Source organism: Miniopterus natalensis, chromosome X (genome assembly GCF_054644295.1).
Source record: "Miniopterus natalensis isolate mMinNat1 chromosome X, mMinNat1.hap1, whole genome shotgun sequence".
Taxonomy (NCBI): domain Eukaryota; kingdom Metazoa; phylum Chordata; class Mammalia; order Chiroptera; family Miniopteridae; genus Miniopterus; species Miniopterus natalensis.
In genome coordinates this window covers 39772118-39787208 of record NC_142103.1, presented here as the reverse complement: position 1 = coordinate 39787208, position 15091 = coordinate 39772118, and the positions used below count along the sequence as shown (strand labels likewise).

General features: G+C 47.9%; 1 pseudogene; it reads left to right on the top strand.

Annotated features, from left to right (window-relative positions):
- The first annotated feature begins 14688 nt into the window (after positions 1-14688).
- On the top strand, positions 14689-14818 carry LOC148090457 (U4 spliceosomal RNA; annotated as a pseudogene).
- Positions 14819-15091: the final 273 nt, after the last annotated feature.

Genomic DNA, 15091 nt, shown 5'->3' with positions numbered 1-15091 from the left:
GGGGTGGATTGTTGGAGGCACGATGGAGATCAATGGGGAGGGATGGAGTATTGGTGGGACCACTGAGAACAGTGGAGGGGTTGGAGTGTTGGTGTGACCAAAGAGATCAAAGCATGAGGGTAGATTGTTGCAGGACCATGGAGATCAATGGAGGGGGGAGGAGTATAGGAGGGAAAACGAAGATCATTGGAGGGGGGTGGAGTGCGGATGTGACCATGGAGATGAATGGAGGGGGGTGGAGGGTGAGAGGGGCCATGGAGAAAAACGGAGGGGCCTGGAGTGTGGGTGTGACCATGGAGATAAGTGGAGGGTGGTGGAGTGAGGGTGTGACCATGGAGAACAATGGAGGGCATACAGTGTTGGTGTGACCATGGAGATCAATGGAAATGGGTAGAGTGTGGGAGGGACAATGGTGATCAATGGAGGTGGTGGAGTGTGGGAGGGACCCCCTTCCATCAATGAAGGGGGGTGGAATCTGTCAGGGACCATGGAGATCAATGTAGGTGGGTGGAGTGTGTGGGACACCATGTAAATCAATGGAGGAGGATGGAGGGTTTGGAGGGACCATGGAGATCAATGGAGGGGGGTTTAGTGTGGGAGGGGCAATGGAGATTAATGAAGGGTGGTGGAGTGTGGGTGTGACCATGGAGATCACTGGAGAGGGTGGAGTGTTGGTGGGACCATTAAGAACAGTGGAAGGGTTGGAGTGTGGGTGTGACCGTGGAGATCAATGGAGGGGCGTGGAGTGTGGGAGGGACCATGGAGAACAATGGAGGGGAGTGGAATGTGGGAGGGGCCATGGAGAACAATCCAGGGTGGTGTTTTTTGGGAGGGACCATGAGATAACGGAGGGGGTTGGAGTGTGGCTGTGACCATGGAGAACAATGGAGGGGGGTGGAGTGTTTGTGTAACCCTGGAGATCAATGGAGGGGGTTGGAGTGTGGGAGGGGTCATGGAGATCAATGGAGGGAGTCGGAGTGTGGGTGTGACCATGGAGAACAATGGAGGGGGTGGAGTGTCGGTGGGACCTCGGAGATCAATGGAGGGGGGTGGAGTGTGGGAGGGACCATGGAGATCAATGGAGGGTAGTGGAGTGTGGTATGACCATGGAGATCAATGCAGGGAGGTGGAGTGTGGGAGGGATAATGGAGATCAATGGAGGGGGTTGGAGTGTGGGTGTGAACATGGAGATTAATGGAGTGGGTGCAATGTGGGAGGGACCATGGAGATGCATGGATGGGGGTGGAGTGTAGGAGGGATCATGGAGATCAATTGAGGGGGTGGAGTGTAGGAGAGATGATGGAAAACAATGGAGGGGGTTGGGTGTGGGTGTGACCATGGAGAATAATGGACAGGGGTGGAGAGTTGGTGGGACCATGGAGATCATTGGACAGGGGTGGAGTGTAGGTGGGACCATGGAGATCAATGGAGTGAGTCGGAGTGTTGCAGGGACCAAGGAGATCAATGGAGGGGAGTGATCTCCATGGTCCCTCCCACGCTCCACCCCTTCTCCACTCATCTCCATGGTCCCACCCACAGTCCACCCCCCTCCAATAGTCTCCATGATCCCACCCACACTCTACCCCCCTCCATTGTTCTCCATAGTCATATCCACACTCCACCCCCCTCCATTGTTCTCCATAGTCACACGCACACTCCACCCACCCCCCCATTTATCTCCATAGTGACAAGCACACTCCACCCCCTTCCACTTTTCTCCATGGCCCTCCCATATTCCACACCCCCTCCATTGATATCCATGTTCCTTCCCACACTCCATCCCCCTCCATTGATCTCCACTGTCACACCCACACTCAAACCCCCTCTCTGTTCTCTATGGTTCCTCCCAGCCTCTACCCCCCTCCATTGATCTCCATGGTCACACCCACACTCAGTCTCCCTCCTCTGTTTCCGTGGCCCCACCCACACTCCAACCCTCTCCATTTTTCTACATGGACCCTCCCACCCTCCACCCCCCCTGCATTTATCTCCATGTTCACACACTCACTTAATCCCCCTCCACTGTTCTTCATGGTCCGTCCCACACTCCACACCCCTCCTTTGATCTCCATGGTCACACCCACACTCCACACCCCTCCACTGTTCTCCATGGTCCCACCCACACTGCACGCCCCTCCATTTATCTCCATACTCACTGCCACACTCCACCACCCTCCATTAATGTCCATGGTCATTCCCACACCCCACGCCTCTCGATTGATCTCAATGGTCCCTCCCACACTCCAGGGCTCTCCATTGATCTCCATAGACCCTCCCACACTCCACTCCCCTCCATTGATCTCCATGGTCACTCCCACACACCACTCCCCTGCAGTGATCACCATGGTCCCAACACACTCCACCCCTCTCCATTGATCTCCACGGTCAGACCCACACTCCACCCCCCTCCATTGATCTCCATGGTCCCACCCACACTCTACCCCCTCCATTGTTCCCCATGCTCCCTCCCACACTCCACCCCCCTCCATTGATCTCCATCGTCCAACCCAAATTCCAACGCCCTCCATTGATCTCCATGATACCGCCCGCACTTCACCCCCCTTCATTGATCTCCATGGACCCTCCCACACAGCACAGCCCTCCATTGATCTCCATGTTCTCTCCCACACTTCACCCCCCTCCATTGATCTCCATGGTCACACCCACACTCTACACCCCTCCGTTGATCTCCATGGTCCCTCCCACGCTCCACCCCCCTCCATTGATCTCCATGGTCCCTCCCACGCTCCACCCCCCTCCATTGATCTCCATGGTCCCTCCCACGCTCCACCCCCCTCCATTGATCTCCATGGTCCCACCCACACTCCACCCCACTACATTGATCTCCATGGTCCCTCCCACACTCCAACCCCCAACAGTGACCTCCATGATCTGTTCCACACCCCACACTCCCTCCATTGATCTCCATGGTCCCAAAAACATTCTACCTGCCTCCATTGATCTCCATGGTCCCACCCACACTCCACCATCCTCCGTTGTTCTCCATGGTCACACCCACACTCCATGCCTCTCTATTGATATCAATGGTCCCTCACAAACTCCACCCCTCTCCGTTGATCAGCATGATCCCTCCCACACTCCACTCCCCTCCCTTGATCTCCATGGTCCCTCCCACACCCAGACCCACTCCATTGATCTCCATGGTCACACCCACACTCCACATCCCTCCATTGTTCACCATGGTCCCTCACACACTTCACACCCCTTCATGGATCTCCATGGTCACACCCACACTCCATGCCTCTCCACTGATCTCAGTGGTCCCTCCCACCCTCCCCGACCCCTCCTTTAATCTCCATGGTGAATCACACACTCCACCCCCCACCACTGATCTACATGGTCCATCCTACACTCCACCCCCATCCATTCATCTCCAATGTCCCACCGAAACTCAACACCCCTCCATTGATCTCCATGGTCGCACCCACACCCCACCTCCCTCCATTTTTCTCCATGGTCCCTAGCACCATCCACCCCCCTCCATTGATCTCCGTGGTCACACCCAAACTCCACACCCCTCTACTCTTCTCCATGGTCACACCCACACTCCACGCCCCTCCATTGATCTCCATGCTCCATCCCACACTCCACCACCCTCCATTAATGTCCAAGGTCCCGCACACACCCCACCCTCTCGATTGATCTCCATGGGCCCTCCCACACTCCATGTCCCTCCATTGATCGCCATGGTCCCTCCAATACTCCACACCCCTCCATTGTTCTCCATGGTCACACCCACACTCTACCCTCTTCCATTTATCTCCATAGTGACAAGCTCACTCCACCGCCCTCCAGTGTTCTCCATGTTCCCTCCAAAACTCTATACCCCTCGATTGATCTCCAAGGTCCCTCCCTCAGCCCACACCCATCCATTGTTCTCCAGGCTCACACCCACACTTCACCACCCTCCATCAATCTCCCTGGTCCCTCCTTCACTCCAGCCCCCACCATTGATCTCCAGGGTCCGTCCCACACTCCACACCCCTCCAATGGTCTCCATGGTCCCACCAACACTCCACCCTTGTCCATTGATCTCCGTGGTCATACCCACACTCCACGCCCCTCCATTGTTCTCCATGGTCACACCACACTGCACGCCCCTCCATTTTTCTTCATGGTCACACCCACACTCCAACCCCCTCCATTGACCTCCATGGTCACTCCAATACTCCACACCCCTCCATATATCTCCATGGTCCCTCCCACATTCCAAGCCCCTCCATTGATCTCCATTATCCCTTCCACATTACACACCCCTCCATTGATCTCCATGGTCTCAACCACACTCCACCACCCTCCATTGATCTCCCTGGTCCCTCCTTCACTCCAGCCCCACCATTGATCTCCAGGGTCCGTCCCACACTCCACACCCCTCCAATGATCTCCATGGTCCCACCAACACTCCACCCTTGTCCATTGATCTCCGTGGTCACACCCACACTCCATGCCTCTCCATTGATCTCAATGGTCCCACTGACACACCACCCCTCTCCATTGTTCTCTAGGGTCACACCAATACTACACCCCCTCCATTGATCTCCATGGTCCCGCCCACACTCTACCCCCCTCCACTGATCTCCATGGTCCCTTAAACAATCCACCCCCCCCCAATGATCTCTGTGGTCACTCCCACACACCACCCCCCTGCATTGATCTCTATGGTCCCTGCGACACTCCAACCCCCTCCATTGATCTCCATGGTCACATCCATACTCCAAACTCCTCCATTTTTCTCCATGGTCCCTCCCACCTTCCACCCCCCTCCATTGATCTCCATGGTTCCACACACAATCCACCCCCTCCTTTGATCTCCATGGTCACACCCACATTCAAACCCCCTCCATTGATCTCCATTATTCACCCTCCTCCATTGATCTCCATGATCCCACCCACACTCCACCCACCTCCATTGATCCCCATGGTCCCTTCAACAATCCACCCCCCTCCAAAGATCTCCCTGGTCACTCCCACACACCACCCCCCTCCATTGATCTCCACGGTCCCTGCCACGCTCTATCCCTCTCCATTGATCTCGGACCATGGAGATCAATGGAGGGGGGTGGAGTGTGGTAGGGACCGTGAAGGTCAATGGAGAGGGGTGGAGTGTGGGAGGTACCATGGAAAACAATGGAGGGGGTTGGAGTGTGGGTGTGACCATGGAGAAAAATGGAGTTGTGTGGAATGTCGGTGGGACCATGGAGATTAGCGGTGGGGGTTGGAGTGTGGGTGGGACCATGGAGATCAATGGAGGGGTGTGGAGTTTGGGTGTGACCATGGAGATCCATGGAGGGGTGTGAAGTGTGTGAGGGAGCATGGTGAACAATGGAGGGATGTGGAGTGTGAGTTTCACCATGGAGATCAATGGATGGGGGTGGAGTGTGGGTGGGAATATGGAGATCAACGGAGGGGAGTGGAGTGTGGGAGGGACCTTTGAGATCAATAGAGAGTCATGGAGTGTGGGTGTGACCATGGAGAACAATGGAGGGAGGTGGAATGTTTGTGGGACCATGGAGATCAATGGAGGGAGTGTGGAATGTGGGACAGATTATGGAGGTCACTGTTGGGGGGTGGAATGTAGGAGGGACCATGGAGATCAACGGAGGGGGGTGGAGTCGGGTGGGACCATGGATATCAATGTAGGGGGGTGGAGTGTGGGTGTGTCCGTGGAGATCAATGGAGGGGCGTGGAGTGTGGGTGTGACCATGGAGATCAATGGAGGGGTGTTGAGTGTGGGTGGGACCACTGAGATCAATGGAATGTGGGAGGGACCATGGAGATCAGTGGAAGGGAGTGGAGTATGGGATGGACCATGGAGAACAATGGAGGGGGGTGCATTGTGGGAGGGACCATGAGATCAATGGAGAGGGTGGAGTGTGGATGGGACCTTGGAAATCAATGGAGTGGGTGGAGTGTGTGTCGGACCGTGGAGATCAATGGAGGGGGGTGGTTTGTGGAAGGGACCATGGAGATCAATGGAGGGGGTGTAGTATTGGTGTGACCTTAGAGAACAATGGAGAGGGGTGGTGAGTCGGTGGGACCATTGAGATCAATGGAGAGGGATGGAGTGTGGGTGTGACCATGGATATCAATGGACAAGGGTGGAGTGTCGGTGGGACCATGGAGATCAATGGAGGGTTGTGGAGTGTGGGACGGACCCTGGAGATCAATGGTGGGGGCTGGAGTGAAGGAGGGATCAGGGAGATCAATGGAGGGTGGTGGAGTGTGGTTGAGACCATGGAGATTAATGGACAAGTGTGGAGTGTTGGTGGGACCATGGAGATCAATGGAGGGGTGTGGAGTGTGGGACAGACAATGGAGATCAATGGTGGGGGTTGGAGTGCGGGAGGGACCATGGAGATCAATGGAGAGGAGTGGAGTGTGGGAGGAACCATGAGATCAACTGAGGGGGGTGGAGTGTGGAGTGAATATTGAGATCAATGGAGGGGGGTGGAGTGTGGGTGTGACCATGGATGTCAATGGATGGGGGTGGAGTCTGGGAGGTACCATGGAAAACAATGGCGGGGATTGTTGTGTGGTTGTGACCCTGGAGAAGAATGGAGGGGGGTGGAGAGTGGGAGGGACCATGGAGATCAATGGAGGGGTGTGTTGTGTGGGTGTGTCCCTCTAGAAAAATGTAGGGGGCTGGAGTGTGATTGTGACCCTGGAGAACAATGGAAGGGGGTGGATTGTCAGGTGGACCATGGAGATCAATGGCGGGGGTTTGAATGTGGGTGTGACTATGGAGATCAAAGGAGGGAGGTGGAGTGTGGAGTGACCATTGACATCAATGGAGGCGGGTCGATTGTGGGAGGGACCATGGAGATCAATGGAGTGGGGTTGAGTGTGGGTTGTACCATGGAGATCAATGGAGGGGGGTGGAGTGTTGGTGGGACCATGGAGATCAATGGAGGGCCGTGGAGTGTGGGAGGGACCATGGAGATCAATCGAGAGGTGTGGGGTGTGGGAGTGACCATGGACATTAATGGAGGGTGGTGGAGTGTGGCAGTGAGCATGGAAATCAATGGAGGGGCATGCAGTGTGGGTGGGGACATGGAGAACAGTGGAGGGGTGTGGAGTGTGGGTGTGACCATGGAGATCAAAGGAGGGTTGTGGTGTGTGGGAGGGACCATGAAGAACAGTGGAGGGGGATTAAGTGAGTGTGTGAACATGCAGAAAAATGCAGGGGGGGTGGAGGGTGGGAGGGTCCATGGGGAAAAATGGAGGGGGTTGGAGTGTGGGTGTGGCCATGGAAAACAGAGGAGGGAGATTGAGTGTTGGTGTGACCATGGAGGTCAATGGAGGTGGGTAGAGTGTGGGAGTAACCATAGAGAACAGTGGAGGGGTTTGAGTGTGGGTGTGACCATGGGGATCAATGGAGGGGGGTTGGAAGGTGGGAGAGACCATGGAGAAAAATGGAGGAGCTTGGAGTGTGAGTGTGACCATGGAGATCAATGGCGGGGGGAGCAGTGTGGGTGTGACCATGGAGATCAATGGAGGGGCGTGTAGTATTGGTGTGACCCTAGAGAACAATTGAGACTGGTTGTGTGTCTGTGGGACTATTGAGATCAATGGAGAGGCATGGAGTGTGGGTGTGACCGCGGAGATAAATGGACAAGGGTGGAGTGTCGGTGGGACCTTGGAGATCAATGGAGGGGGGTGTAGTATTGGTGTGACCCTAGAGAACAATGGAGAGGGGTGGAGTGTCGGTGGGACCATGGAGATCAATGGAGGGGGGGTAGAGTGTGGGACGGACCATTGCGATCAATGGTGGGGGGTGCAGTGTAGGAGGGACCACGGATATCAATGGAGGGGGGTGGAGTATGGGAGGGACCATGGAGATCAGTGGAGGGGGGGGTAGTGTGGGTGTGACCATGGAGAACAATGGAGGGGATTGGAGTGTGGGAGGGACCATGGAGATCAGTGGAGGGGGGTGGAGTGTGGTGTGACCATGGAGAACAATGGAGGTGCGTGGAGTGTTGGTGGGACCATGGGGATCACTGGAGGGGGGTGGAGTGTGGTTGGGACCATGGTGATCAATGGAGCGGGGGTGGAGCGTGGGAGGGTCCATGGAGATAAATGGAGGGGTGTGGACTGTTGGAGTGACCATGGAGATCAATGGAGGGTGGTGAAGTGTGGGTGGGACCATGGAGAACAATGGAGGGGTGTGGGCTGAGGGAGGGACCTTGAAGATCAATGGAGGAGTATAGTGTTTTGGAGGGAACATGGAGGTCAATGGAGGGGGGTGGAGTATTGGAGGGACCTTGGAGATCAATGGAGAGACATGGAGTGTGGGAGTGCCCATGGAGGTCAATCGAGAGGGTGGGTTGTGTGCGGGACCACGGACATTAATGGAGGGGGGGTGGAGTGTGGGAGGGAGCATGGAGATCAATGGAGGGGCGTGGAGTGCTGGTGTGACCATGGAGATCAATGGAGGGGAGTGGAGTGTGTGTGTGACCATGGAGATCAATGGAGGGGTGTGGAGTGTGGGTGTGACCATGGAGATCAATGGAGGTGTGTGGAGTGTTGGTGGGACCATGGAGTTCAAAGGTGGAGCGGTGCAGTGTGGGAGGGACCATGGAGAACAGTAGAGGTGTGTGGAGTGTTGGTGGGACCATGGAGATCAATGTAGGAGGGTGGAGTGTGGGAAGGACGAGGGAGATTAATGGAGGGGGTTGGAGCGTGGGAGGGACCGTGGAGATCAATGGAGGGGCATGGAGTTTGGGTGTGACCCTGGAGAACAATGGACGGGGATTGATTGTTGGTGGGACCGTGGACAGTATTGGAGGGATTGAAGTGTGTGAGGCACTATGGGGAGCACTGGAGGGAGGTGGAGGTTGGCGGGGCCCCAGAGGGGAATGGAGTGGGGTATAGGACTGGAGGTTTGGAAGGGGGTAGAAGGGAGGTGGGAAAGAACCCAAGCTGCCTGGCTACCCAGTGCTGGTGGTGTGGCCTACCAAGTTGGGTCGCAGACAGTACCCATCTCTTAGAGTTATCCATTCGAATATATAAGAGCAGTTCTGTGAATTCCCTCCTCCCCTCATGCACTCAGATTCACCTGCCTTTAACATTTTAGCCATTGGCTTTATACTCATTTCTCTACGTGTCATTCCCGCTCCTGTGCCTGCCCTCTCTCTCTCTATTTGTGGATACATAGACACTTGAGAATAAGCTACGTACATCATGGCCCTTTACTCCTGGGTACTTTCCTGTGTATTCCTAAGATAGACATTCTCTTACATCATTAACTTTGGTAAATTTAACATTGATTCCATAGTTTTATAACTTTCAAAGTTACTTTTCATAACCTGTTTTTAAATTTACTTTTTATGAAGAATTAAAGCTTTAAAAGATCTAATCTGGAGATAAAACCAATTTAATTTTTCCATAAATGAGAGGAAAAGCAGAAGGAAGGAATAAAAACAGGTAATCCATCTAGCATATCTAAGAATGTGGTTATTTTTCTTTCTAAAAACAATCATTTTGGGGAAGTAGTGATTCCAGTAACACTCATAACTGCAGAACGATGTATTTCATCCATGAGAATTTCTAATAAAGATACTTATTCACGTGAAACTCTCTTCACTTGCTTGTACAAATGGGAATGTAAAGCCAAATAAGTTCCATTAACATAGGTGGGGCTATAATCCATATCAATTATTTTTCATGAAATAAAGCAATTTAATAAGGCCTTCTTAAATGTTAGTACAAAATCACATTAGACATGGTAGGCAACAGTTTCATTTATGATATACTGCACATACTTCAATGATGAAAATTTCCTGATATAAACTACTTATCTAATGCACTTATTCAAACAATTTAGGAAGGCAAAATAATTATTTGACAGGACTTTAAAGGAGGAGAATGTAGATGGTTTATTGGGTCCTGTAATAATAGAACATAAAATGTCTAACTCATTGAAATAAACTTTTCCAAATCTCTTGTGTTATGTGGTTCAAAACAAGAACTGATTTGTGTGCTTGTGAACAGATAAACTATCCTTGTTACTGTGATGAGTATCAAATTTTAACATCTTCATTTGAAATAACAGAACACTTGTAAGAAAATTGGAAAAGAAAACTGGGGAGAGTTCTTTACATAAGAAGCAAATATAACATTGCCTAATGTTGTGGGAAGCTTCTGAAGTTCTCTTTTTCCTAAGGAATGAGACTTGAAAATTATTCTGTAAGATCAAATGCCATTAACACCAACCTTTTTGATTGGGTTGGGTATCAGGACAATGTAATCTTGTGTAAATCCTCTGTAGGAAAAAGGGTTCCCATGATCCCTCCACCGTTTCATTGACCAAATCCTGTGGAAAATAGTTTTCCCATCCATCTAACCCCATCTCCAGTGTAGCGGCTCTAATTCAGGATGTGATCATTGGTCACAAGACTGCAATAACATATGTTAATGAGTGTCTATGCTGCCAATATTGCCACCCTCAAATCCATCCTCAACACTGCCCTGTAGAATGATCTCCCTAAAGCATAAGTCAATTCCTATCATAATTTTCAATAACTTCTACACCTGCAGGGCGAATTATAAATTTCAGGGCTGCCCTATTCCATATTCTCCAGGGAGAATTCAACTTCACTCATTTTTGCTACACACAATTTTTGCATACTTATCATATAGCATGTATTATACTTCATTTTCATTGTCTATTAAAATGTCCATTGTTTTAACCAGTCTGATAGCTCTGTGATGAAAGGATTGCCCTTGGTCATTTTTGTATTCTTACTGCCTAGTTTATATTAGGTACTCAATATTTCCTGGAGCAGTCCATGCATGCATTTAAAGGATGAATGGTCCCATCCAGATTTGCTCAGTGGTTAGAGCATCAGCTCACATACTGAAGGATCCCAAGTTTGATTCTGGCCAAAGGCATGTATTGGGTTGCAGGCTCTATCTCCAGCCCAGGTTGGGGCATGTGCTGGAGGCAACAAATCAATGTGTCTCTCTAGACACATCGATGTTTCTCTCTCTTCCACTTTCATCGATGTTTCTCTCTCTCCCACTTTTTTTTTTTTTTTTAAATATATCTTTATTGATTTCAGAGAGAGGAAAGGAGAGGGAGAGAGAGAGATAGAAACATCAATGATGAGAGAGGCACTGATGGAGCCCACAACCCGGGCATGTGCCCTTACCAGGAATCGAACCCCGATCACCTGGATCCTAGGTCGACGCTCAACCGCTGTGCCATGCCTGGCCAGGCTCTCCCACTTTCTCTGAAAAGCAATGGAAAAAATATCTTCAGGTGAGGATTAAAAAATAATAATAAAACATAAAAGATGAATGACACAATTTATACAGTATTACTCATTTAAAGAGGATATAATTATCATTTGTTTACAATTGAAAATTTAGATTAGAAACATTATTTGGAGCGATGTCAGACAATTCCAGTATGAGAGGATTTCTTGCTCCTTCCCCTTGAAGTTTCAACAATTTGAGCAGCTACAGTTAGACAAAGGATTCCCTGCTAAACCTGAAAACACATCTAGAGAGATCTGTGTATTGAAACATCTGAATGTGGAAGAATTGGAGTGAACCGAAAAGAAAGGAAGAGAGAAGAGCTGAGATGGTGTCAGAGACATAGATCAGTACTTGCATCCTGGAGCTCACTGTGCATCTCAGCTTAGAGAGGGGAGAAATCACATTGCTGCTGGCACTCCTCCAGCCCTGAGGAGCAGAGAGATACAGTGAGCATTCCTGTTGGTATGGTCAGTACAGTTGAATCCAGTAACTTGGGAAGAGAGGAATCACAAATGTGTCTGACAGTCACCATTGCCAGGCAGAAAAACAGAACCACAGAGCCTTGTTGCCTCCCCCTTCTCTCCTGTCCTAGAGCTAGCAGTGAGTCCCAGAAGAAGCTGTAGCAGTGATTGTCAGGTTACAGAGCACATTATATGCAAACATGACAACAGGACCACAGAAACATGTTTTCACTTAGTTACAGGCTACTCTAATCCCAGAGATGGGTGGAAATACAGATGTGAGACCACTAAGGTCTGCCATTGGACACAACTTAGAGGACAAAACCACAAAGGCAGGAGCAGCCTCTCCCAGCTCCCCCTCCCCCCCCATTTATCACTCCTGCATGGCCAGCAGCATCTGTCTGCAGGGGAAGGCACTGAGATTTCAAGGATTTTGAACCCCACAGCTCCACCACATTTGCCAGGGAGGTTGATGCCCTGAAATAGGGGCAGCCTGATCACAGAGGAGATGTCCACTTTCCCAGGGAACACAGAACTTCTTTCAACCTCCCACAAAGGTCTAAAAAGCCAGAGCAGTGCATGAAAAACTAAAACAAACCTGTGCTTTAGTGCCACTTACTGGGGAAAAAATTAAAAAAAACATTATTGTTCTACTAAAGAAGCACCACTAATACATAGATGCCTAGATAAAGGATCCATCAGGTGCTATGCATGACCAAGGTAATGAGGCAGCTCCCAAAGAAAATGAAAAATCACCAGAAAATAAACTCAAAGACAGGAAAATGTGTGATTTAAATGACAGAGTATTCAAGATTGCAGTTTTGAAAAAACTCAAGATACAAGAAAACAAAGATAGGAAGTTTAATGAACTCATAAATAAAATCAACAATCAAAATGAGTACTTTACCAAAGAGATTGAAACTCTGTATAGGAAACAAATATAAATTCTGGAGATGAAGAACTCAATAAAAGAAATAAATAATGAAGTAGCTAGCTTAGGAAAAAGAACTGTCCAGATGGAGGAAAGGATTAGTGATATCAAAGATAGAAATCTAGAAATGATGCAGATGTAAGAAGAGAGAGATTTGCGCATAAAAAAATGAAAGAACTCTACCAGAAATATCTGATTCCATTAGAAAGCGTAACATAGGAATAATAGACATACCAGAAGAAGAAAAGAGGGAGAAGGGAACAGAGAGCCAGTTTAAACAAATAGTTGATGAAAATGTTCTATGGAAAGACCTAGATCCTCAAGTCCATGAAGCAAACAGAACACCTTATCTCAGCTCAAAAAGGCCTTTTCCAAGGCACATTGTACTAAAACTGTCAAAAATTAATGAGAAAAATGTCTTCTCAAGACAACCAGGGACAAAAAGACAGTAACCTACAAAGGAAATCCCATTAGATTATAATTGGATTTTTCAGCAGAAATCCTACAAGCTAAGAGAGAGTGGAATAAAATATTCAACTACCAAGAGTAATTACCATCCAAGAATAATGTATCCATCAAAGTTATCCTTAAATATAAAAAGAGAATAAAGAATTTTTCAGATATACAGAAGCTGAGGGAATTTACCACCAGGTGACCTCCATTACAGGAAATACTCAAGAACGTTATTCTACTTAAAACAAAGAACAAAAGGAATACAAAATTTTGAGTAAGATCACCAACAGGCAGACAGAAGCAGGACTTTACAACCTTTTTTCAGAATAAGGTACTATGCATTTAAATATCACATAAAGGTTAAAGGATGTAAAAAACAAAACATTAAAACAGAGACAATAGCTACTGCAATTCAGAAACAAACTAACAGTATAAATAGGGATAATTTGTGAAAACAGAAACACATAAGGGCAGGGGGTAAAGTTCTGAATTTGCAAGGGGAATAGAGATAAGATGCATTCAGAAAAAAAGAAAAAGAAAAAAAAAAGACTATATACGAAAACTTTTTTTGCATAAACCTAATGATGACCACACACAAAACACTCAAATCTGAGGAACATAACTTAAAGAAAAGAGGAATCAGATGAGTAATTATAGAATAACACTATAACTAAAATAATAGACAGAAACAAAAGGAAAAAAACAATGGAGGCACAGATCTCCCAGAAAACAACAGATAAAATGGCTATAGGGAATCTTCATACACCAATAATCACACTAAATGTGAATAGAATGAATTCACTAATAAAAAGACAGAGAGTAGCATATTTGCTCAAAAAACAAAACCCAACCATATGATGCCTTCAGAAGACACATCTAAGCTGCAAAGACAAATTTCAACTTAAAGTGAAAGGGTAGAATATGATTCTAAAAGCAAAGAGCATCCACAGAAAAGCACATGTAGCCATACTTCTATCTCACAAAATAGATTTCAAGATAACAAAGGTAACAAGATGCAACGATGGGCAATTTATAATGATAAAGGGGAAACAACATCAAGAAGACAACACTTGTCCATATATATCTGCCCAATCAGAGAGCACTGAAATATATAAAGCAACTACTTACACAACTAAAGGGAAAAACCAACAAAAGCACACTCATGGTAAGAAACCTAAATACCCCACTGACAGCTATAGATACATCATTCAAACAGAAAATCAATAAAGAAATGTCAGCCTTAGATAAAACATTAGACCAAATGAACATAACTGACATTTACAGAGCCTTTCATGCCAGAACATCAGATTATACATTCTTCTCCAGTGCATAAGGAACATTCTAAAGGATAAACCATATTTTGGGACACAAAACTTCTTAAAAAATTTAAGAAGATTGAAATCATACCAAGCATATTTTCTGACCATAGTGCTTTGAAATTAGAAAGTAACTGCAAAAGAAAAGTGGAAAAAGCCACAAAGATATGGAAATTAAACAACATGATACTAAAAATGACTTGGTGAAAGAAGCAATAAAAGATAAGATTGAAAGCTTCACAGAGAGAGCTTTGTGCAGTGGCAGTATCCTAGCCAATGAGGTTTATCCAAGGCTCAATTATTGCTAATTGAAAAAAAAAAACAAGCTGCACATAGATAATACAACATATCAAAACTTTGGGATGCAGCAAAAGCAGTAATAAGAGGGAAGTTTATATTATTACTGGCCTATCTAAAAAAACAAACAACAGGAAAAATCCCAATTAAACAACCTAATATTACCTCTTAAAGAACTAGAAAAAGAACAAAAGCAGCCAAAAGTTATCAGAAGAAAGGAAACAATAGAAATTAGATCAGAATTAAATGAAATAGAGAACAAAATTCTATACAAAAAAATTAATGCAACAAAGAGCTGTTTCTTTGAAAAGATTAATACTATTGACAAGTCTCTGCCTAACCTCAGTTAGGAA